Source organism: Numida meleagris, chromosome 1 (assembly GCF_002078875.1).
Source record: "Numida meleagris isolate 19003 breed g44 Domestic line chromosome 1, NumMel1.0, whole genome shotgun sequence".
Lineage (NCBI taxonomy): Eukaryota > Metazoa > Chordata > Aves > Galliformes > Numididae > Numida > Numida meleagris.
The window spans coordinates 153,589,341-153,614,322 of NC_034409.1; the positions used below are offsets into that span (position 1 = coordinate 153,589,341).

At 43.7% G+C, this 24,982-nt stretch overlaps 1 protein-coding gene and 1 pseudogene across 5 annotated transcripts in view; both read left to right on the forward strand.

Moving 5' to 3' along the window:
* The window catches only part of KLF12 (Kruppel like factor 12), a 254,581-nt gene that overhangs the window by 33,614 nt on the left and 195,985 nt on the right, over positions 1 to 24,982 (forward strand). The gene's annotated exons all lie outside the window — the stretch shown is intronic.
* Positions 6,545 to 10,460, forward strand: LOC110402015 (annotated as a pseudogene).

Sequence of the window (24,982 nt, forward strand, 5' to 3'; positions counted from 1 at the left end):
TTACAAACCTCCGTCAAGGTTGACTCCGTCCTGATGTGACGTGTATTTTCCACTGTGGGTAGGTTGTATTTATGCACAGAGCATCAGATGTGGAGTTCCTAGTCTCTGGCAATGATGACAAATGAATCATGCAAGCCAGGATTTTTGGCTGTCGTATTATTGTGAAACAAAGTGTCAGTCAGTTTTGCCTTCTTGATATAATTTATATGAAAATGGTTTAAATTGCCAAAGATAAATTAAGAACTTGCCCATTGTAAATCTGTTTCTCTACAGCAGTGGGGGCATGGATTTCGCTTTTAACCGTTGTTGTTCTGCATGAAAGCTTGTATTAATCACTACTAAGATAATAATAATACTAAAAAGTTTTGTTTTCATTCTCAGCTTTTCTTTCTGCAGTCTCTTAATCTCTTCGCTCCTCATCTTAGCTGCTTGCTTTTTTGGTGCGTTACTGCGAGTGCTTAAAGGATGCTGCACTGTCCTGGTACCAGGCTCAGACTTACCCGTAGTTTCCTCCATGTAGCAGTGCAAGAACTGTCCTCTGTGAGCTGTGTTGCTCCGCAGCTCTGAGCCGGGCTTGCTGAGCCCACCGTGGAGCTGGGTACCTGGAGGGAGCCTGGTGCCGTGCTCCCACCTGCAGTGCTGCTGCAGCTCATGCTGTGCTGGGCTGCAGGGCCCTCCCAGGAGGGCAGAAGGGCAGTCTGGTTGCGCTGACCTTTGCTGACCTTCCTGAGCTCAGCTGATGAATTGCGTAAGAGTCTTGTGTGAAATTGGTGAAGAAAGCACGGGGGTGGGGAGGAAACCCACTAAGTTGCTATATGCTATAAATTGGTTCTTGTTGCTTCTTGGCATCCTGCATCATAGGGAAATTTGATGAAACTGAGCAGACAGTCAATTCTGAACTTTACTGATGGTTATCTTCTTCCTCAGAGGTCAGGAAAGTGCAGACCAGAGCTTGTTTCAGTCACCACAAGGATTGAATTACAAGCGTGCTGTGTGGGTTGGGCAGGTTATGAACTCCCCAGCTGCAGAGACAGGAACAAAGAGCTCAGATCCGGCTGCTTTGCCCCTTGTTCTGTACCTGTATAACCAGATGAGCTCCTATCAGATCCTACCTTACCTTGCATACATACTGGAGGGCTGGGCAGACTAGGTGCACCTTTACTGGGTTAATTGTGGCAGTCGCTCTCATGATGTTTTCTTGTAGAGTTAGGAGGTGATACTGTCAGACCCTTACCTCTTGATACCTCGAGAGAACATAGAATCTTTTTATATGGCTCTGTTTGGCACATTGTGTAATAAATCTCTGGGGATCCGCGTGTTTAAGGTACCTTTTTCCCTTCTGAAACCTCTGCTGTTGTGATTAAACAAATTACTTGAGTTGCAGTCCGTATCACATCAGAAGACAGTTACTGGCAGCACATTTTCCACGCAGAGCTCTGGACTTTGGAGTTCTTGTTCTAAATTAGTCCAAAGCTATGTTTATTTTGTAGCACAGCAAAACCCCTCTTGCCCAACAGCTTTATGAACAGGTCACTGAGACTTCTGTCTGTACGCAAAGGAATGAGTCTTACAGCCGGATTGACTTTTGTTTTTTGGGGAGTTTGCAGAACAGTTCCTAGTTGCATTCTTGTATTTGTGAATGTACCAGACAGAGGGAATTGTGTAGAGTTCATTTAGTTACTGCTCTCCTCTCTCCTGCGATACAAATCTGAAGCAGTTGAGTTGGAAAACTTTGATATTACAGAGCAATGCAAATATGTAGTGGGCTGTGACATTATTCAACGTATTAAAACAAATTAGTGTTATAACGTCGGTGCGGAAGAAGTAAAGTGCAGAGTGCCATTTTGCATTGACACCCACACCTCGTGAAAACCACAAGAATCTGTAGCTTTCTTGGTTATGTGCTTCTCAGCCTCAAAGACAAGCTTTAAGAGAGTAACAGTGCACATAAAGCCAAACCACTTTAAGTCACCTCAAGTTAGTAGCCCACGTTCTGAGAACAGCAGCCTCGTTCAAAAGTGCTGTCTGACAATTTGGGTTTGATTTTATTTTTTGAGTTTGCAGATGCGAGCGGCTCATGGGGCTGACTGTGGTGTTGCAGCAGCCCCAGAGTCCAGCCAGGGTTCATGGTGCATGGAGGATCGGACACCTTTCCCCTCCATGCTTGCATTTCTGTCTGACCCCGTGGGATCTTGTTGAGCACTCAGCACGGTGGAGTCTGGGCTTGCTTGCTTGTTGCTGTGGTGCAATTGAAGCAACACTTCAGACTCTTTAGCAGGATCTGTTGTGATAGGACAAGGGGAAATGGTTTCTAACTAAAAGAGGAGATTTAGTGTGGGTATAAAGAAAAAATTTTCTACGGTAAGGGTGGTGAATCACTGGAACAGGTTGCCCAGAGAGGTGGTGGATGTGCCGTCCCTGGAGACACTCAAGGTCAGGCTGGACGGGGCTCTGAGCAACCTGGTGGAGCTGTAGGTGTCCCCGTTCATTGCAGGGGAGTTGGACTCGATGACCTTTAAAGATCCCTTCCAAATCAATTCTGTGATTTTTATGAACTGCATTTGTGTGCAGAGATAGCATTAATGTGGATCAGAAGGGATGTAAAAAAGGAGAGACTGGGTGGTGTGAGAGGATGTCAGGACAGGAAGGGCAAGGGTGGGGCCACACACGCTACTCTGCACTGCCAGGTTCTTGCACCCTGTCCTGTCTGCACAGCCTCCAGCTGGAGGAAAGGGATTTGCAGTCCCTGTGTGGTGCTCATCCAACCGGGGCAGGTGGCAGCTGAGAGTACCAGGCTGTGATTTTCAGAAGTGTCAGGCACTCAGGAAAAGTTTATTTTCTTTCCTCCTATGTGAAGTTTGTGAGGTTCTCTGAAAAAAAAAAAAAAAAGTCTGGTTTGTCAGATACTACTTAGCTCTCAAGAGCTTCTCATTTTTATATTTATCCCAGAATCGGAGAATGATTCGTGTTGTAACAGACTTCTGGGCCCGTGTAGCCCAGCCCCTGCTGCAGTAGGGCCACCCAAAGCAGGGTGCCCAGGCCCGTGTCTGGGCGGTCTTTGAAGAGCTGCAAGGAGTAGACTTTACAACCTCTTTGGGCAGCCTGCCCCAGTGCTGTGTCACCTGCACAGCACAGAAATGCTGTCTGGTGTTCAGAAGGAACCTCTGGTCCTGGCACGGGGAACAACTGAAAAGAGCCTGGCTTCATTCTTTTTGCACCTTCCCTTCAAGTATTTATACACAGTGATCAGACCCCACTGAGCATTCTGTAGGCCGAAAAGGAATTCAGTTCTGGACATAGCTACTTTTTTCCTTCCCTGTGTGCTTCAAAATGGCTAAAAAGTTGTAATCTTTTCCAAAACCACTGCTTTCCAGGGACAGCCCAAGGATGGAAGTGGCAGGAGCTTCTTTCTGAAAATGTCTGCAAGAGAGTTAGTAGCAATTCTTGGGACTCTACGGTTAAGACTGTCTAATTTAGCACCCTGTCATGAATCAGATTTCACGCTTTGCCTTTTTTAGTGTCTTCTATTTTGAAGGAGGGAGGTTAAATTTAATATTACTCAGTGACCATAAAAACTTCCTCTCTGAGTGCCTGGATTTGTAGTAGAATAACCAATTAACGGTTCTATTATTCTTAAGTTGCATAAATTGCTGGAGAGTCAAAAAGAAACCTAAATAACCCCTCTAGATGTTGATGGTTTCTACTACCATATATATTGCAGTTGCGTTGTCCTGTTTGGGGCTGTTTCCCATTCAAACGTGCCATTGCAGCAAGAGAATTCTGCAGATTTTGTTGATTCATAGATCCCAAGGAGTGGGGAATTTCTTACTGTTATGGGAATGGAAAGAATGTGGGAGGTGAGCAGAGCATTTCGTGTATGATATATGAAAAATACTTCAAAAGCTGTGAGCTATATTTCCAGATATTCAAGTTTCGATTACTGTAAACTAATTAAAAAAATACAGGGGACTGCTATTATGGCGAGAGATCATTGAAATGAAAGGAGCATGCTGAGGACGCTGTACCTGACCACCTTTAGAAAAGGTGAATCTCCCTGAGTGTGTTCCTTTTCAGTTTTCTGAAGGGCTGCTAACTAAAGATGTGCATTGTGTTTCTTAATTTTTATCTAGCAGGACATCTTCAATAAGAGGAGCCGCGATTCTGCTTGCTTTCCCCTCCTCTTTGATTTTCTTGGTTTATTGCTACAGACCATCTCCTCTCTTAATGATGCTGAGGCTTTTCTGGATCTTGCTGCTCCACCACTCTTCCCTGAGGTCATTCTCAACTCATCCGTGTTCTCATGACTAAGGATAGACGAATGTGCAGATGCATGTGAGAGACAAAAAGAAGAACAAAATAACCTCAAATCTCTCAAATGCTGCAGTGCATGTGTGGATTTTCCCAGGAAGAATTTGGGAGAAACTAAGCTCTGGATGACAGATGTAAGTTATGTTTTTTACATACTTTTGGAAGATGCTCAGAAACAAAGGAGCAAAGGACCTGAATTGATTCCATTTGTTTAAATATCCTTGTACCTCTTACATTCTGCTTTCCTTATGGTTGGCAGACTTGAGATTATTTTGTAACTGCATGGTCTTTTTTTTTGCCTTTGGCAAAAAGATTTAAATAAAGTAATAATTCACACAACCTTCTTTGAGACTCGCATATTTTTTCTTCTCTAGGAACACGAACTCATATGCAGGAAGGTACCAGGCCGCTATAAGGGAAGCTTTCCTTTTAATACATTTGGTCTCTACTGTTGTGGAACTCTTAAAATTCACCTAAAATTTCTGTGGGCGAGGATTTGATTTCTTAATGCCAAACTATTTCCTGAAATCAGTTATTACCTCTTGAATAAAGGCAGTGGCATTTGTTTTGATTTTGGAGCAGCTCAGTTTCCAGCTGCAACAAGTCTGAAGCTGTATTTTTTGATTAAGGTTGAGGGCAGTGCACTGGAAGACTAGCGGTGCATTTTTCCTTCAGTAGACATTCTCTAGGAAGTTACTGAATCATTCTTCTTCTGCACCTCACTGTCTGCTTCAGACGTTTCAAATGTTAATGCTCTGGAAATTATTGCTTTGGGAATTAATTAGATTTGGAGATTCTTGCATGAAGATGGTCTGATGCAGACTTTATATAGATTTTAATGGCGGTAAATGCTTCATATTTATAAAACTGTATTAGCAATGAAAGGTTCTATCAAGAAGAGAAGGATTTTCAGTTTTTAAAATTTAAAACAATCTTGTAAGAGCAGCTTACATCCTGGTCTTGGTATATTTTATGTTTTGGCTTTCAGAATTCAGCGTAAGTCAGTTGCTGTTTTCATTCTTGGCTGTTGTTAGGGGATGCTGTGCATACTTCAGGACAGGAAGATGGTGGGTGAGAGCTGGTCAGACAGCAGCCAACCAGAAGTCTGTTTTTAAAGCTTCTGGTGTTTTATGAATAATTTTGGTTATAACGTTCTGTGTTCTGTTCTGCACATTGGACAAAATAAAGCTTGCTAAAGCAAAAAACATCTCCAGAATCATTTGGCAGGTATGTTTTTCTGTAGTTTAAGTCTCCATAACAATAAAAAGCTTGCTCTTAAAAGTAAAAATTTTGAGAGAGTTTCTGTATATTGCTTCGTATAAAGTCCATGGGCGTAGTGGAGGAGGTGAGTGTAAAATAAAGAAAAGGCATTAAAAGGAATTGGGGAATAAAAGGAGTATGGGATTTTATCCTTTTAAGTAAGGCTATGTAATCAATAAATCTATAGCAAACCAGTGTGTTTCAGTGCTGTAGCTGTGAAGCAAATACTAGTACTTAAGCATTAATCTTGCAAGGGGGAGTGGTGCCCTGCGTGCTGCCATTGGGTAATTGTGGTGGTGGTGTTTGGTGCTTGTGAAACTCTGCTCCTGTCAGCCAAGTAACTTCTTTTGCTCCTTCTAGGTGAACTGATGAAAGTGGTACATCCTTTTCATTACTGTTGCAGCGAAAAGCTGACTGCATGCAATGCAGGAGGGTGTTTCCATGGCAAAACTGTAAGGCTGTCACAGGTCAGGGGTGGCTTGGGTTGGGGCTGTGGAAATGTGGCCACCTGCTGAGCTGCATGCCTGCTGCCTCCAAGTGTGGTACCTATGCGTGTCCTCATTGTGTCCCGTGGGCAAAGGTAGTGTGTGCCTTCTGCCCCAGCTCCTGCTGCTGATGAGGGCTGTGCTTGTGGGTGTCACACTGCTGTGGGGGCTGTGGTTCCTGGAGGAAAGAGGTCCCAAAGAGTGGATTTGGTGAACGTGGGAGAAGCTGTTTCAGGAATGGGAGGCTTAGGAAAGGCAGTGGTGGGAGGAGGCGAGTGAGCAGCCCATGTCTTGGTGAATGGCCGCCTACCTGCAGCTGCCTGACCCAAGCTGTTCACCAGAAGCACCTTGAAGGTGCTTTAATCTAGCTATATTCACTTCCATATGTAAAAAATGATGATTATCTACAGTTCTTTGAATGGAACTTCAGTAAGCAAACCATGACTGATCATACGTGAACAAACCAAAGCAAGCATAAGGTTTTCAACAACATGAAAACTGTCCTTGGAGGTACGTGTTTGTTACACTTGGATGTTAACTCTGACAGGGCATGACAAGAGACATGAATTTAGCAGTGGGTCAGTCAACCTGAAGCACTGACTGAGATAATCCCTCCTTTTTACTGATGTCCAGAAGGCAGACATCTGCAGCTGGATGGGTCCAGGTGTGCTGCCTCATCAGAGGGACAGAAACATGCACACCTAGTACCTGGTGTATGGTTTGTTTAGATACCTTCTTTAGGGTGTGAGGAATTGGCTCTACAAGCCTTTATTCCCGTGGGCAGTAGGGAAGGCTTTGGGTTGTGGGCTCATGTGTGGCTGCCTCCAGTTATCACTAGTCTCCTAGCCTGCATTTGGTCAGAGGGTGTCTTGTCAGGTCCGCTTCCATTCCCAGGACATGTACTGTTATTTCCCAGTGACAAAGCTACCCAACTCTTTGGCTTCTGTACTTCAACCTTTGGGCTCTTTTCCATGATTTCGTAATTTTGTGTAAAGATATTTAAAAGTTCTGCTTACTTAGAAAATTGGATAAGGTTGTTCAGAGAAGCAGCAGGAGTCAAGGGGAGTAAAGGGAATGGTAAAATATCCAGCAAATACTGACCTAGTAATATTCGCAAGTCATATTTCTTACGTTGGGCAATGTGAGTTTATTTTAAATGAGATTTGAAGCAGTCACAGAATCTGCAACCCGCCAGATTTAGATTCACCTCACCTAACTTTGACACCAATGTGCTGGAGGCTATGTCGACATAAGAAAGTAATTTGGAGCAGCAGGAGCTGATCAGTAGATGAAAATGATGAAACCAGTAATTACTGTGGGCTTCCGTGACCCTGCGGGGGGTTGAAGTGTACTTGGTGTGCTGCTGCAGAAAGGCTTCTGGTTCAGCTTCCTCCAAAGGAACCCTGGTGTGTGTGCATCTCAGCTCTGCTGGGAAGAGCGGTGTGCTGGCACTCCTCGAGCGGCGACCTTGGTGCCATGGGTTCTCTCCAAAGGAGGGCACATCTGCAGGGATGGTTCAGCTTTCCTGTCTCTCTTCAGAGAATATCCGGAGTTGGAAGGGACCCATAGGGATCATCAAGCCCAACTTCTCACTCCGTACAGGACCACCTGTTTGCCTGCATTTGAGACTTAGGGCCACCAAGCTCTTAACTAAGGCTCCTTTGACATTTACAGCTGGTGTGGAGCACAGCTCAAGCTAACTGCCTGAAGAGTGTTAGAAAATTGCTCTGTTTGCCATAGAGCCCGCCAGGCCTGCCTTGCCCATCTATGCCCACTGCACCATCTGCTCTGACTTCTTCAATGAGTGTGACATGGCCGCTGTGCCTGTCTGTTCCAGTGGTTTGACACGGTGCTTGGCCGCACCTGCCCTCAGCGCAGGATCCAGGTCAGCAGAAGATACATTATCAGTAAGCTCTTTGATGTTGCCCTGGAGGAAAAGGCTGCACTAGATGCAGAGACCTTACAGAATGAAGTGGACAAGGTGAAGGCTCAGCTCTGTGAAAGAGAAGGAAAAAGGGGAATGCCAGGCTATCATGGATGGGCTGTGGGACACTCTAGACACGTGCAATGCAGAATGTGCTGGTTGAGACATCGAGGGATGCTGCGTTCCTCTCTCAAGAAACAAATGAAATTCCTGGAGAAGCAGCAGGAGGATAACAGAAGATCAGAGGAAGAGGCCCGCCACCTACAAAACAAACAGAACCACGGAGTGGATTGAATTATTGCTTCAGAGCTGGAGCCTTGAAGTGGGGGAGATGATCAGAGGGATGAGAGTTGGGGAGGCAGCAGTGGAACAGCTTGCGTCTCACTGAAGAAGGAATATATGAACTTGAAGGAGACTTCAAAGATCTCTGGTGAGATAACAGAGAATCAGAAGCAGCTATTTTCTGTCAACAGTAAGCTGCCAAAAACAGTTTCAGAGTTGGATAAGACTAAGGGGGAGTTAAAAAGCACCCAGAAGGATCTTGAGAACGCAGACAAAGAGATCCTGAGTTGGAGGAAGATAGACATCTGTAAGTAGAGAGACACTCGGGTGACTTGTCTTTGCAGTTCCACAGGAGTGGGTCTTTCAGTACCCAAAGCTCCATTGTTCGGCCCACAGCAAGGAGATTGATCTAGATAACATTTTTGATGTGGACACCCCTGAAAATCAGCCCTGCAGATCTCCCTTCAGCCTTGCAAAAAAGGCAGAATCTGGATAAAAAGCAGCCTCCAGTGGTAAGTCTGGCAAAGAAAGCTTTAAAGGAAACAGTGGAGAACTGGGGAGATGATCTGGAGGATGAGTATCAATGGTTTACGGGCTGGTTTGGCCCGATTCTGTGACTAATGGGGTGGGGAGACCCGCAGACCCATGCCCCAGGAAAAGGGAAAGTGGGAAAGTGGAAAAGGGGAAAGGGTAGGGAGATGGGCCTAAAAACAAAACAGCGGCTACGATCTGAGGAGGAAAGCTAATTATCTGAAAAAAGATATCGGCATGCAAGATAACACAATATAATACAATATAATTGGAATTGAAGCTAATAAATAAAGTAAGAGAGAATGTCGAAAAACCAAAGGCCTTACCCTAATGCTGAAGGCGAGATGTCTAGCTGGGACAAGCAGAAAGGGAAAAGAGAGAGTGTATCATGATATGCGAACAGTTTTATCTCTCCTTCTGAATGGAAAACGGAAACATAACAACGCAAAGTCCTCTGGGAGATCTTCTGAGAAGAACATCTGGTTCTGAGAACCAGGTACATGGAACTATCCACGATCCATGGAGCTGGATCAGTAACTCTTTAACTCCCAGTGCACTACATGATGTTATGAAGTAGAATACCTATAACAAAAAATCATAAAACCATGACAGTGGTTTTATGCCTGCTGGATCCTCACAAGAACATGAGCAAGGTGAGGTTGGGGTACGACAGCCTGGGAGGCAGAACCAAGTTCATACAGCCTATGGACACTGAAGAGCTCTGTCTCTTAGCGGTGAAGAGCAAGAGGAACATCTCTAGGCCAGCATCTGCTGCTCCCTCTGAACTGACCTCCACCAGCAGCTGGCCCAGGCTAGACGCTTTGCTGCAGTGAGGTCCCATGCCCCCAGGAACAGTGGGGACAAGCATGCTTGCCCAGAGCTCCTCCAACCAGCTCTCTACCTAGTGCACAGACTGGTTCATCCCTCATTTCAGCCCTCTTCTCTCCCATTCCCTTGCAGAATAAACAGGATTTTCTCATCTGCTGGCCTGCTCGGAGCTCTGTGGTTATTGCTGCTATTGGGCTCTGCAGGTGGAACTGCACCTCTGGGACACAGCTGCAAGCTGGAACTGCAGGAAGAGATCTGGTGTCCATCTGCAGCTGAGGTGGCATCTGGGAGCACAAGAAGAGAGAGAAGGGACCTGGAGCAGTGCTGGAAATAGTGCAAAGGTCCCTGCATTCTGTGCAGGCCAGGGCTGCTCCTGGCAGTAGTGCTGCCGCACAGCTGTGCCCGCTGTCATGCCACTGACTGTCCCTCTGAGGTCTGGGGCGCCTGTGCCAAGTCGAGGTGCCTCACTGTGCTTTGGGTAGGGATATGGAGCCTAGATGTAGCACTGGGATCATGGACCGGGAAGGAGGGTGGAAGTGAGCCCTGTCCCACGTGAGAGCAGGGAGGTTGCTGTGCTGATGACCTTTCATCCTGGCCTACGTGGTGTAACTTCTTTGTATGAATTTGTGTTGTTGTTTTTTATGTGACTGTAAGCATTTTTGTTGTTGGTTCTTTCAGAGTTGACATAAGGCTCTGAGGCTGGGTGTACCCCCGGCCTGTAGCAGTGCTCCTGCAGGGCCCCCCCTGGGGGTGGAGCTTCTGTCCCTTCACCCCATGCCTTATTGCTCTCTACAACTCTCTGAAAGGAGGTTGTGACGAGGTGGGGGTTGGCCTCTTCTCCCAGGTAACAGCAATAAGTTGAGAGGGAATGGCCTTACATTGCGGTAGGGGAAATTCAGGTTAGATGTTAGGAAAAACTTCTCAGCGCGGTGAGGTGCTGGAACAGGCTGCCCGGGGAGGTCATTGTCCCTGGAGGTGTTCAAGAAGAGTGTGGATGTGACACTGAGGGACGTGGTCTAGAGCAGTCACAGGCATAGGTTGATGGTTGGACTAGATGGTCTTATTGGTCTTTCTGACCTTAACGATTCTATGAATTTGTGGTCCTGTTTTGTAGCTCTCCATTCTCAGTTATAGCTGCAACGAAAGATTCGTCGAAGACTTATATTTAGAACCCAAATTCACAAAAAAAAATGCTCCTTTCACTTCTCAGAATGGGAAGAGGTCTTATTTATTTACTTTACACTGCACTGGGTTTGTTTTTTCTTTATCTGGCATCCTTGTTTGGCCTGAATATTACCCTGTGAACAGAAGAATGATTCATCATTGCGCCCAGAGGAAGATGCTTTTTTTTTTTTCTACGAATAACGTTGCCGAAGTTGCCTTTTCTTTTTTTCTTTTCCCCTTGGGAATTGCTGCTGCATAGAAAATCCACCAAATGGGATGTAGTTATGTAAGAGATGAATCTCCTCTTGCTGCGTCTCACTGAAGGAGTCTCAGCACGATGCACCATGCAGATGATTTCATTTCAGTTAGAGTGTACCTATATGGAGGACTGTCACTCGGGCTCCCCTCTCACAGGCAGCATCCCTGTCCTGTGCCAAGTGCACGTGTCAGTGCTGCAGCATTCGGAGCGTCACCTGATTTCCTACTACAGAATCATAGAATATCCCGAGTTGGAAGGGACTCATGAGGATCGCAGAATCCAACTCCTGGCTCCACACAGAATCACCCAAAAATCAGACCGTATGATTGAGGGCATTGTCCAAGCACTTCTCGAACTCCATGATCTCGGTGCCCTGGCCACTGCCCTGAGGAGCCTGTTACAGGGCCCGACCACTCTCTGGTGAAGAACCTTTTCCTGGCACCCAACTGCTCTTCCCGTAACCCGCAAGCTGGATGTGTGAATCTTATAGTGAATCTTGAATGGGTAGTTCTGTACGTTCTAGATACATTTTTGTAACTCCGTTGTGTATCTGTTGTTTGTGTCATAATCAGTCGGTCCCATTTCTTTCACCAGTCTGATAAAGGGGTCATAGAACTGTGTAATGAGAGTGTGTTTACAGTTCTCTCTATGGATGTTATTGATGCCTCTGGATGAAAGGGACAGGGAAAGACGACAGTAGGCTGTCATGAAGAGCTTCAAATAATTTGAATTAAATCAAACCCAGAATGCCCTGAAAATCTTGGAATAGGAGTATGCTTCAGATTTGGAAGGCACAAGTTAGCATCATGGCTAGCTACCTTAAAATTCAGTGGCCTGCTGTATGCAGTTGAATATTTTTGCATACTGCATCAAGTACTGAAACTTTAACTAATATGTTTAATGACGATTTCCAGTATAGATGTGTGATACTTCATTGCGTTGCGTCTTTAAAGTATTTCCTTGTGACTGTTTTTTGGTGTGCAAGAGATGGATTGCCAAAGTGCATTAATGCCTTCCACATCTGCAGTTCGTAGTTCAGATCAAAAGCGAAGCAAGCCATACATGTTCCAAGTGGACATGTGCGCACATCATAAATACTGCCGCACAATCTGGCCTGCTTAGAGAATTAAGAGCTCCTATTTCGTAGGAGAGATTCAGTGCTAAAATATTAGTATTTCATAAGCACCACAGATTTGCCCTCAATTACATTTTTTCAGATTAATCCCCGAATCACTCTCTGAGGAAAATTTTCAGTCAGACCTCAGATTTTTGCTTCTTTTAAAAAGATGCTCTGTGTTAAACTTTGCAAGTTTTATAGCCGCTGGGTTTTAAGGACCAGAGTTGTCTGGCGGTTTTCCAGCCAGCCCAGCTGCCTTGGGAAGAGCTGTGTAGGTCGGCGAAGTGCGGTGTGGGCTCCTTTGTTAAATCCATTACTCTCGTACTGAGAGGGTGACAGAAACAGGTAATAACTGTGGTGAGGGCTTCATTATTGGAGAGCTTTCTGCCTTTTCATCTTGACCTTCCAAAATTATCTCCTCTGTCCGGGTACTTCAGGGTTCTTTTTCATTCCAGAATTCCTCACAGCTTTCAGGTGTTAGTGAGCCTGGAGGTTTTGCTCTGCTTCTTTCAAGGGGAGCTGTCGGGGGGCAGGAGTCTGTGCAGCCTCTGCCGTGAAGTCAGTGCCGTTCTGTGGAAAATACATGAAAATCTATAAAAGGGCCCTTTTCTGAGGGTCCTCTGAGCATCCTCAGGGGATGCAAGCGCAGCTGACTCACCTTTTGGTCATAGCATGGGAAGGATGTGATTTCCAGGCCTTTATAAAAAGACCAGTCAGTGTGGGACAAAGGCTCCCAGGTGTTTATTTTACACGGCTTACTTAGAGGTATGGATGAACAAATACAAAGATTAATGCAAGCAGTGAGCTGCAGGTTGCGGACACTACAGCAAACACAGGCAAGAAAAAATCAATTTTTCACAAATGAAAAAGGAGAAAAAAATCAATAGGGAAGGGGCTGTTATTTTCAATTTAAAACCGGAGGAGCTGAGGTTTGATCTCTGAGTTCATGCTTTCCTGTTCTCATTCACATGTTCCACAGCTCTGTTATTGGAGAACTACAGACTGAGTGGTATAGAGATCATTAAATATAAATGGCTAAAAGAGTGTGAAATGCTCCCCGTCCTTATTTATTTACTCGTCTTGTCTGCTGGCAGATATTTATACATCTTTAGTTAACTCCTGCAGATGTTAGTTCTCAATATAGGAATATTTGTGTGCACCGAGCTTTCTCTCTGAAGTCCACCAGCCTTTTTCTGGTGCGTGTTTTGACAATATTTAAAGCACAGGACTCAGACTGTCGTTATTGATCTGTGTTTGTTTCTTTTCAACAGACTGTGATTCCATCTGGCTACCTGATGGTGAGAGTGCCCCACAAAAACATTACCAATATTTTAAGTGGCAGTGCAGAATCTGTCTTTGCAGTACTGTCTGCACTGGGGTCTGGTCCAATACACTGTGAAGGGACCCAAGCGGGATGCAGAGGACCCTATTATCTCCTATGGGTGTAGTGTGCCAGAATGCCACGGCAGAGTGCCAGGTTCTTACTTTAAAAAGAGAAACCAAAACAGTACTTTGGCCAATTTCTGTCGCTAGATTCCAAGTTGCCAAACACATCTGTAGCAGCGTTAACTGTATGAGAGCTGGGCTACCTTGCAAATCTGATTATCCGGAGAGACAGCCTGGTAGATAGTGGGCAAAACCATGTGCTGGTGCAAAGGCTTTTCTTATTAAAGGCCCGTAAAAGTGAAGGACTTGTTTGCAAGCAGGCACTTGGTAGGTCTTGGCTCAAGAGTGCAAGTGAAAATAGTCTTTAGGAAGGTACTGCCAAGTTCACATAAGAGCTGGAAAACAAAAAAAACTTTATCACTGTTTAATCTCTAGTAATTATTTTTGTAGTATTTTTTTTTATCTTAATTGGATTTGCTTATCTCCTGTGTATGACTCCTTCTGTAGCATTGCAAAAGAGTGTATGGAAATGCACCCACTAAAGCTTAGAGGTTCTGCAAAGGTCAGTGGGAGAAATAAGAGTCCGGTCTGATGTAATGGTTTCACTGTGACAGGCAGCTAAACTCCACCACTCTCACTCCCCCTCCTCAGAGGGAGAGGGGGAGAAAATATGGAAAAGGGCTCAAGGGTTGAGATGAGGACATGGGAGATCACTCAACTAGTACCATCTTGGGCAAAATAGACTCACTGTAGGGAGACCAGTGTAATTTATTGCCTATTGCCAACAGTCTAGAGCAGTGAGAACGAAAAGCAAACTACTCTACCTTCCCACCATCCACCCTGTTCTACCTTCTTCCCCTAGTGGCACGGGGGAACTGGGGGTTGTGGTCAGTCCATAACACTTTGCCACTGCCCCTGCTTCATATGGAGTCCCTCCCATGGGATACTGTTCTTCCCAAACTGATCCTGCATGGCCTTCCCACTGTCTGCAGCTCTCCAAGCACTGCTCCAACACGGCTCTGTACCACAGGGCCCACCCCTCAGGCACTGCTCCACACGGGTCTCCACAGGTGGCAGCTCCCCCAGCCCTCCTGCCCCACCACGGCCTGCTCTCCACAGGCTGCAGCTCTGGCCAGGGGCTGTTCCTGCAGGAGTATCCATGGACTGTGCCTCCTTCAGGCCTCATACACTGCTGACCTGTGGGCTCCTCCATGGCTGCACATGGAGATCTGCTCCATGTGATGCCCATAGGCTTCAGGGGTGGACAGCCTGCTCCTCTGTGGGCCTCTCCTGGGCTGCAGGGAGCTTCTGCTCTGTGCCTGGAGCACCTCCTGCCCTCCTTCTGCACTGACCTTAGTTGCTGCAGGGCTGTTCTTTCTCATTTCTCACACCTCTCTCCCAGCTGCTGTTGTGCAGCAGTTTTTGAAAATGCATCTCAAGCTAGTAGGTAAAGACTTTTGAACTGAAACAGTAGCAGGCTTTTGTACAAATTGCAAGCCCATCAACTTACCATGGGCTGAGTTCCTGTGTTAACCAGACTGTGCAGCTAGGCAAGAGTACTTTGTGTTTCACCATGCATCCTTGTCCAGCTACTACCCCAAAAAGCTGCTACTCAGACTTCATCCTACGGTAGTTTGCCACCTGCTTGCATTTGTTATGTATTTGAATGCATTCTTTCTCCCTAAATGGCTTCTGTTGGAATACTAGGTCCTCCCGTCCAGAGCACTGGCCAAGGACTTTAGGCAGCATCATCATCAGTAGCTGCAGTGGTGGGATAAGATGTGCTCAAACCCTCAGTTGCCTGTGTGCAGTCTTATTGCATAGAGAAGTGTCAAAAAATGACAATTTGATCTCTTGTATTTCTGTTCCTTTCTCTGCAGTTTCTGAGGCTGTGCAAGTTTTCTGTCATCGCAGCTTCTGATGTGGTATGAAATTAAGCTGGCACTTCTAATGAAAAGATGTTTGTAGCAGAAAGAATCATTTCCATGTGGTTTGAGGAAAGGTTGCTTTATTATTTTAAAACTTTTTCTTTTTTTCTTTTTTTTTCTTGCCAAGACTGCAGGAAGGCATGGGAGACGAACAGGAAAAGATAGAATTCTTTGCAGATACTCAGAAACTGAGGTGTTAAGGGATTCTTTCATTATATACGTGTACACGTCTGGTTGGGAAAGCTGCCAAAGAGGCTGACAGTCTCTGGGATGTTCAGTAGTTAAAGATCAGAAAAAAAAAACAGTAGAGTGCCAGACAACCTCATGCAGAATGTCTCTCCTGCTGAAGACAAGGTAAATAGTATTATAGCTGCTCTGTTCAGTCTTGCTATAGAGTATGTGAACAGGGTTTGAAAATCAAAGGGCACGGAGGCTCAAATGTATCATGTTTCTCCCTTCAGCCTTTTAATAAAATGCACAGCATTACTGTGATCCTGCTGCAAAATGGAGCTGGTTGGTCTTGTAAAGGACTCGGTCATGGTTTGCTGAGGTTGTTTGCAGCAGCCAGGTACCCTTGTGGCACTCTGGCTGTGAAAAGATGTTCTGGTGGAGAAAACAGAAATAGCCCGTGGCTTTAAAAGCAATCCCCTGGCTTTAGCTGGCTGCAGTCAGGTCAGGATTGGAGAAAGCAGGGCAGTGTGTAGGATGAGATGACACGCTCTTGTTGTGGAGTTCGGCTCCTTCCTTAGAGGCTGCAGTAGTTGCCATGCAATTGAAAATGCTTTCAAGAAGCTGTTCTTCAAGTAAAGCCTGAGTGGTTCCTGTGCTCTTCCTGAGCTTGAGCATAGGTGCACTAAATGTTATTTCCTCTTTCTTTTTGTGGATTTGCTAAAATTCAGAGTAGTCAGAAATATGAATGTAATGAAAATACTACTAGTAGCCATATTATTATCTACCCAGTATGCTCATAATCACAGGACATTTGCCAGATTTATAAAATAAGCCACAAGTTTTACAGATGAGTAGCTCAGAAGTTGCATTTTTCTGAATTTTTCCATCCTCTCATTTCTCTGAGCACTTTCTTTTCCTCTCTCCATATCTGACTCATCTTCTTACCAGTGTCTTGTTCACATTTGTCCGATATTCTCTGTTCATTGTTCTCTCACCTTTTTGTGTTTCTTTCCATTCCAGTCTCTTGCTAACGAGGATGCATATGAAAGATGCTCATGTAATTTAAGGCATGTAAAATCAGTAGGTATATTTGGTTTCATTGACTTCACTTCCTGAGAGTGGTCAACTCAGCTTGCAGATTCAGCAGCTTCTGTGAAGAACAGAATGAAAAAAAAAAAAAAAAAAAAAACAACCAACCACCACCACCAAAAAAAGACATTCTTCCCTCAGACCATATCAAGCTTCTTGAAGTACTTAAAATTTTAATACTGAGAGAGTTGTAGAAGTTTACACTGTTTCTTCTGTATTTCCTCTTTCTCCATTGCTTGTCCTGTTCTTCCTGCTTTGTGTGCTCTGTTCCCTTGCTTCTCTTGCTTATGTTCTATCTTTCTAATGCTGATCTTCCTTCTTTTGTCTATACTTCTCCTTTCCCAGAAGGCTACACTTCTGCCATTCCTCCTTTCCCTGACAGTGACTGCTGCCATTTGCCAAATCCCTTTCTATGTTTGCCTTTGTTAGTGGGATATGTGGAGAAAACTCCTCTGCTTTCCTGCAACTTTGTGCCTCATCGCATGGCTCACAGTCTTTACCCATTCAGCATCTTCCTTTTGAGCAAGGAGAATTGTCTAATTTGTCTAAATCTTGCATTCCTAGATGCTCCTGAAATTTTTGTCCTAGCAACTAACTTTGCCGGTCTTCAGAAGGTGGATGAAAGCTTCCACCCCATCATAAAGAGCCCTTTTCCCCAGGCATAAAGTCCCAGATCAGGTTTCTGGGTGCTCGAGCTTGTGGACGGTCTGCTTCTGAGCCCAGGGCAGCAGGGTGTGATGTGTAGAGCCCAGTGCCACTTGCTGCATCTGATCTGGTCTGTTCAGAGGTGTCAGATAACTCAGAGTCCACAAGCTGAGTAGCTGCCCTTCTAAGCGGTGGAGTTTATTGCACCTTTTTATTTGTGGTTCTGGCATTTGGAGGTAGTTTGAGATTATGAATAGCTAGTAGTGAAAAATCATTGCGACCATGTCAAAATCAAGCAGTTTGAGCTATAGTTTGAAGGGTGTTTTTTTTTGCAACAAGGTTTGTTTTGTTTCTTTTTTTTTTTCTTTTTTTAAGGGAAATCATTTAAAACGAAAGCTGAGATAAGCACTATCAGTGAAAGGACCTTAAGAAGGTTGCAGCCAGTAGTCATAAAGATAGGATGTGTATGAAAGTGATTGTAGACAATGTTTTACCTTGAACTGTCCATTTTTTTTATAATCTTACTGCAGAGGTTTAATATTAAGTAGATGAAAACCCGTATTTCTTTCCAGATCTCCAGTTTAATATGTTCATGCTTCTAGTAGAAGCCCACATCTCCAGAAGCTGATAATGCTTAGCTCGAAAAATTTATTCTGAGCAGAAACTTAGCATAGGATATTTCAACAAAAATAAAATTAAACTGACTTCAGGTATAAATTATCTTCTACCTGTATGAAGGATTTGACAGGACTGAAAAACTTAACATTGTACCATTCTGCTATACAGCCTGCTCTATAATAGCAATGGCATCTTTTCCAGAAAAGAAAGGTAATGGTCTGCACATGACTAGAGTTAAGGTGTTGCCCAGTGATGGTGTTTGCTTTGAATTACTTGAGAGGGACCAGTTTTCTTAAGTAATGTGTTTAGAGACCATGCTGAAGAAAACCTAAGTGGTTCTAGGAACGTGTATTCCATTGGTTTAGCAACTGTGTCTGTGGTGCTTCTCTGTCTTGGTCCCTTTGTTAGACCTGCAAGCAAATCTTAGAGGTTTCATTGCAACTTTATGTTCCTTTGCCTCTGTAATTGAACATGTAACATGAGTATGCCTTTTGTGCTGCATGCTGTGAGGCAGCACACAGGTAAAAATTGAAATTGCAGCCAAACACATTCAATTGTACAGAAGCAAAGTACTGAAAATCACTGCAGCATATGCTACCTCTTGTCTCTGACTGCCTATTCTTTGTTGAGGTGCCCGCTGGCATCGTATTAGAGAGTTAAATGTTGCTCGTGGGTTAATTTAGTTTTCTTTGGAACCACGTCTGTATATATATCAACACTCTGTATTGAGTGTTGAGAAATGAAAATGCTCCTGTGGATTCTTCATCTCTTTTTTATGGAGAGTTCTCTTAGATTCACTTGCTGTTCAGGGCTGCCATTCATTACATTAAGGATTGATCCCACTGACGTTAAATGATGAAATGTATAGCTCTGTCGACAGTGGACAACTCCTGAGATGATTTCAGAATTACAGGAAAAATAAAACAATTGTAAGACCACAGGACTCAATCCTACCAACTCATGCTGGTGAATTCTTGACATCTCTCTACCAAACAAAAATATGGGAATTGTCTTAAATTCTGTTTAAAATCTATTGAGTTGTTAAGATAAAATATGAATTAGGAAATGCAAGAAATAACTGTGGCTTGAGTCTAATTATTAGTTTTATTTTTTGTTAAGTACAGTTTTCTTACTATATTAGATAATCTCAGTCTGCGTTAAGATCTAGAAACTGTTCCTGTCACCATCAAAATCTGTTTTGGTCAACTTGCATAAGACTGGTGACCTTAAAAAGAGATCTGGCAGTTGGAGGTGGTGAGTAAGCCTTTGCAGAGCTTATGGGGCTACAAAGGTTGCACTTTCACGATTCTATGAAAGATTCACTATTAGAATCATAGAATCACAGAGTTGCTCAGTTTGGAAAAGACCTTCAAGATCAAGTCCAACTGCAACCTAACCATACTACTCTGTCTCCAGCAACCCAGTGAGCTCTGAAACAGCTCGCAGTTCTGATGTCAGTAGGTGTCCCGAGTGTTTGACATCTCTTGCAGTCAAGTCAGATATTTATGCATGGAAGAAGTAAACACTAAGTCTGTAGCATACTGATAGCTTATTCTTGGGGGATTAGATACAAATGTATGATATTAAAAATGTGAGCTGTCTAAAACAATGTTTTTCTCTTCCCTCTGGGTGTATTTATACAGTGTAAGCCTAATTGGAAGTGTCATAAATCTGTTTTTCTCATACTTTCAGTGAAAGCCAATATGTAAAACTGTGGTAGCCATACTTCTCTTAATACTTTCTTGAGTTGCCATTATAATAATTAATTTAAATCCCTTCCTCTTCCCACTTCGAAATCCACGAGGATGAAACTGGCTTTATATTTTATCAACAAAAGTATTTAGGCAGTGAATCTTCAGTGTTAAGCCTTCAGTGGATGAGGGATGCTCCAAAAGTAATGAGTGCAGCGTGCAGGCTCTTGTTCATCACTAGCAAAAACGCATAGCTAATGGTGGCAGCTGTGTTGAAAAGTAGTGTTCTATAGCTGAGAATTTGCTCTAGTAGTATTATTGTGCTCTTTTTTTGTATCAGCTGTAGTTTCCATGGAAATACATAGGAGGCATTACTTTCAGAGTGGTCTATGTATTTGTTCTCTCCCTCCCTCTCTCCTGAAGAATATGGGTTAAATGTTAAAGCATCTAAGTTTTGTGACTGTATGTTGCAGAAATGGAGCTGTATACTCTCCGTAGTAGGAGATTTGATAATAATACGGTGGTTCTCTTAGAAATTAGTTACTGTGGCAAGGTTGGTTATGGGTTTGATGTGAACGCTTGTTTTGTTCTTATTTTTCATTCAGTGACACTGTGAGTTGATCAGCTCCTCCTCTCTTACAAAAATGTTAAGTGCTGAGTGTTGGTCTGATCCAACACACTGAGGGGGAGGTATGGTTGCTTGCCCTTGGGCTTTGCTGTGGGCTCTTGGCGTGTGGTTCGTGGAGAAGCATGCTGGTGAACATCTTTGCTGTCAGTGGCGGGGCTCTGGAGAGATGCCCAGAGGCTGTGAAAGTAGGAGCCCAGCCCCAGGCAGAGCTCCCTCGCTCTCTTCCGGATATTTCCCAAGGACAGACATGTCCCACGACGCCAAACCAAGCGTGACCATCATGATTCTGAAATAGTCAGAATTTTCCAGTCTGCTTTTTGTTCCTTGTTCCTACGGTAGTACGAAATTTGTTACGCCATTGTGAAAAATGGTTATGGACGTTGCTAAAAAATGTTGTTATAATGCAAGGTGAAGTATTCTGGAACTGAGGCACGACCTGGGCACTGCGTTATTGTTTTGAACCTGAGAAACTGTATAATCTAGGGTTGCATAAATTTTGAAGATGAGAGGGAACTGAACGTGTCCTCAGAGACCTCAGTCTAACTTTAGCATAGAAGTATAATAATAACCCTGTATTCCATATGCAATTCTGCTGATGCGATCTGTGGAGTCCTGGCTGATTAGTATCATGTATGTTTCTTAGTGCTTTGTTCACAGATGATAAGAAACTGCAGAAATCTGCTCGTCCTTCTGTTCCATCATGTGATTCATATTCTTGGTTTGTACATAAAGATCTGAGACTTGAAATTTCTGTTTGGAAGATATTTTATATCTCAGATGGATTCCAGCATGCTTTATATAAACATTTCACATGTGCCTGGAAGTCAAGAAAAATTACCAGTGCAATTATTATTACTTTGCTTTTTTACTTTTTTAAAGTTTGCAAGGTCTTCTTTTGAGCAGTTAACTTGAGCTACTGAATTCCCCTAAACATAGTCTAAAAGTATGCGTTAATAATCACGTGTGATTTTGCAGTTGTGTACTTCTGGTTGTTCTTTTCACACGTTGTTGCTTTTCTAGCATCTGTATAGCCATAGCTGTAGCTATTCCTCACTGGTGTGCAGTAGATGGAAAAAATAGGAAAAATAGGATTTTAAGATAGGTTGCTCTGCTATTGTTTAGTGAAGTTCCGAATATCTTCAAGGATGGAGATTTTGTGACCTTTCTAAGCACTCGATCCATCTGTATCATAAACCTCTTTTCCTCATAGCTAACCGGAATTAATGTTGCTTGCTTCAGCTTGTGTCCTTAGCTTCCTGCCACGTGCCTGCACGCCTCTGTGAGGAGCCTGGCCCTGATGCTTTTGTACCCTATTAGGTAGCTGCAGACAGCAGTAGGATCTCCTTCACGCTTCTCCAGGTGGAACAGCCCCAGCTCTCACAGCCTGTCCATGTGCACCATATGCTGCAGTGCCCAAGCAGATTGGTGGTCTATGCAGGTTGTTAATGGAGCTGTTGCACAGTACTGGTGCCTAGAAGTCAACCACTAGCAGGACTCGGGGTAGCTGAGGACTACGTTTTGAGCCCAGTGGTCCAGCTGGTTTCCCACCTGTGTTGCGCTCCAGTAACGGGAGGCGAAGGACAGTTTATCTGGCCTGCTCAGTGAATCATGCATGTTTTACAGTAGTAATATTTCTCTCTCGTGAATCTTGTGGATTTTTGAAAACATAAGTCAGAAGAATGATTTCATCCCTGCATCCTCTGGTTCTCTTGGTCTTAGGGGTTTTATTTCCATCACTCTGCCTCTGTCAACAATCTGCAGTGCTCTTGTTCAATTCGTATTTTCATACCTCCCCACAGACCACCTTGCCTTGTATTTTCAGGAGAAAACCTGCACGTGTGGTAGTTCCAGGAGGCACTCCTTGCTTTTGAAGGTCATGCTATTTTGCTTCCTTTAACTAATGCTTTCTCCTGTCCTTCTCTTGTTCCACCATAGGCTAATATTTCTCCTTGTTTCCCATTCTGTCTTCTTCTCATTTTTAATCCTTGTTCTTCGCGACCTGGCTCTCTGTTTTTCTCTTTTCCTTCTTTTAAAATATAAAATATTATGAAATTTTCTGTCTTTGTCATGCTGCTTCCTTGCTCGTCTCCCCAGCGGTCTGTTTGTGACTTTAGTGACAGGGCTTCCTGTCTGTGTGTGAAAGAAAACCTGCCTCTCGAGCTTGTTCTCACGGGAAGGAATCGCTAAAAATGGCAAAGCTGGGGCACTGGGCTGTGAGAGCTTTTCAAGCAAAAATTAATGAATATACCTGTTTTAAAGTAAGTAGGAACGGGCAGTCACAAAATAGCAGTCAGACGCTGGACTCATCCGCTAATTCTGTGAAAAGAACCTCATGTAAAAGTATTAGACTTACCTAAAAACATGAGCACAGCAGAACACATTTAAAGCACGGATTTCCATTTGCTGTATCTTGCAGTCATTTAGTCTTTTCGGAGAAAGGCTGGATATAACCCCAGCTTTACACTCTAGGGAGCGATTGTGTCTTGCATGGTTGCAGTAAGCAGTAAGTTAATACTCCCCTGTTTTCATTTCTGAGTAGCAGAGGAAATACAAATGCAATAGAGTGAGTTGCATTAAATATGTATTCATTGCCCTTCTCTAATTTTCAGTAGTATTTTGATTCTTCTTGCTCTCTTCCTGCTATTACCTTTCCATTACTGTTAGTCTCCCCTTCTTTTTCATAACTATGTATTGATGTTTCTTCCCACCTTTAAAAGCAGTGTGTTATGTGACTATAAAACATAAGGGAAGATAATTAAAAGGTACATAATTTCTAATGGCTTTATTAATCTCGTTTTCAGGCATTACATCTCCATAGCACAGTACAGAAATGAAGCATTCTGTCTGACAGTTGCTCATTAGAGTACATCTACAGATCCAGGATCCTTAATAGCTAAAAACAATTTTATGATCCAAATGTGACACGAAAAAACAATTTGCAAAGCTTTGTGTGTGGAATAGAATAAAACCTAGTATTATTTGTGATGGCTCTCTGAGTGTGACTAAGCTGGTGTAACCAAATCCTAAGAGATCAGAGGCATTTAGAAGTACCTGTACGTAGGAATAACACCTTTTGTGTGTGGTTACTTTGAGATTGTCTGCGTTTCCACATGTCCTTTTGCTGTAGTAAAAAGATTTTTATTTCAGTAGTGAAAACAGTGTTATTTTGAGTGTATCCACAACTGTTAGTTGCTGCTATATAGCGGTTGGATGCTGCGGATTTACAGTGTAGCTTTGCATATCTTGAGTTGAGATGCATTGAAATTGAGGAGAAAAAAAGCGAAAACCTACCACCACCAAAAAACCATGGACTGAGTGCTGACTTTTGTATTCACTAGGGATCACCACCAATGAGATCAGCAGCTCCAAGGACCTTTGCAATGACCTAGATGTGCCAGTATGACAGAGTTCAACAGTATTCAGAAACTTAATCTGGCTAGGATTAGCACCAGACTTGCCTCTTCAGAAAATAGATTTAGCTGGGGGAACACGGACTTCTGCATAAAGAAACTGACTTTTGCCAGTTGTGTTGTTGGGGGGGGGGGGGGGGGGATCATGTGTCAGAAAGCTAGTGTTCAAAATCAATTTTGAGAAACTGGTGAAGTGATTGCTAAGAAGATGAAGCTTTCGAAGAAGAGAGGTGCTGGGTGATAAGGATCCTGCTTGTGCATGTACCAGACCAGAGGATGGGGGGGGAGTGCTGATGTTTTCTTAGTTATATCACCCTCCTTTTGCTAAATTCTTCCAATTTGGCAGTAGCTCTTTAGACTCCATGGTCTGATGCTTCTTGCCTCTGGGTAGTCTTACCTTAAGCTCCAGCTGATATTGACTGTCTGCTTGAAACCTGCTAAGTATGAGTTTTATTCAGTATTAACACCATTCTCTCTTATGGAGGAGGTGTTTTGTCTTGGTCTAGTTATAGAGGTGGGTGTGGGGGAGAGGGATGAGGGAGACAAACCTGGCACTGCTGTTGGTGGTGTGCTGAACTTTGGGAAACTTCCGAAGAGATGCTTCTGTGAAATTTCCCTGATACATGCTTGGGGAATGTTGTTTTTTTTTTTTTTTATGGCATTAATAGGGTTGTAACAAGATGTTTGTGAATGTCATTCCTGGATATTTGTGCAAGTGTGCTTCTGTATTTGTATAATACACTCCTTCTGAACTCATTCAGTGTAATGCTTCTTAGTGGACTTTTTTCAAACACTGATAAGAGAAAGAACACAAAAGAATACAACATTATTTCTTTGAGTGTGTGTTGAAAAGAGGGTATTTTGTATTTGCTGACAGACTGCAGGTTAATATGTTTCCAGTTAAGCTTGTGTATTTTTAGTGGGTTTGTTTGGAAGCCAAACCTTGCTGCTTTTTCATTTTGAAACGGTGCCGCTTGTTGTAATCCTGCTCAGTGTGTCAAAGCCCTTTAAACCGTTGGGCCGGGTCCAGGAGATCTTCCCTGTGAGAGGATGACTTACATGTGTGATACTCTAAAGATTAGGGAACTGTCGAGACTTGCTGACTGCCCGACATTAGCAGTGATGCCTGCTGTGAGCAGTGGGACGTGGAGGCAGGTGAATCGCTGCGCTGATCTCGTGCTGTTGTCACTCGGTCTGTTGATAAGGGAGAGGGAGATGAGACAAGTGGGCTTCCTCTATACATTAGATTAGAAATTGA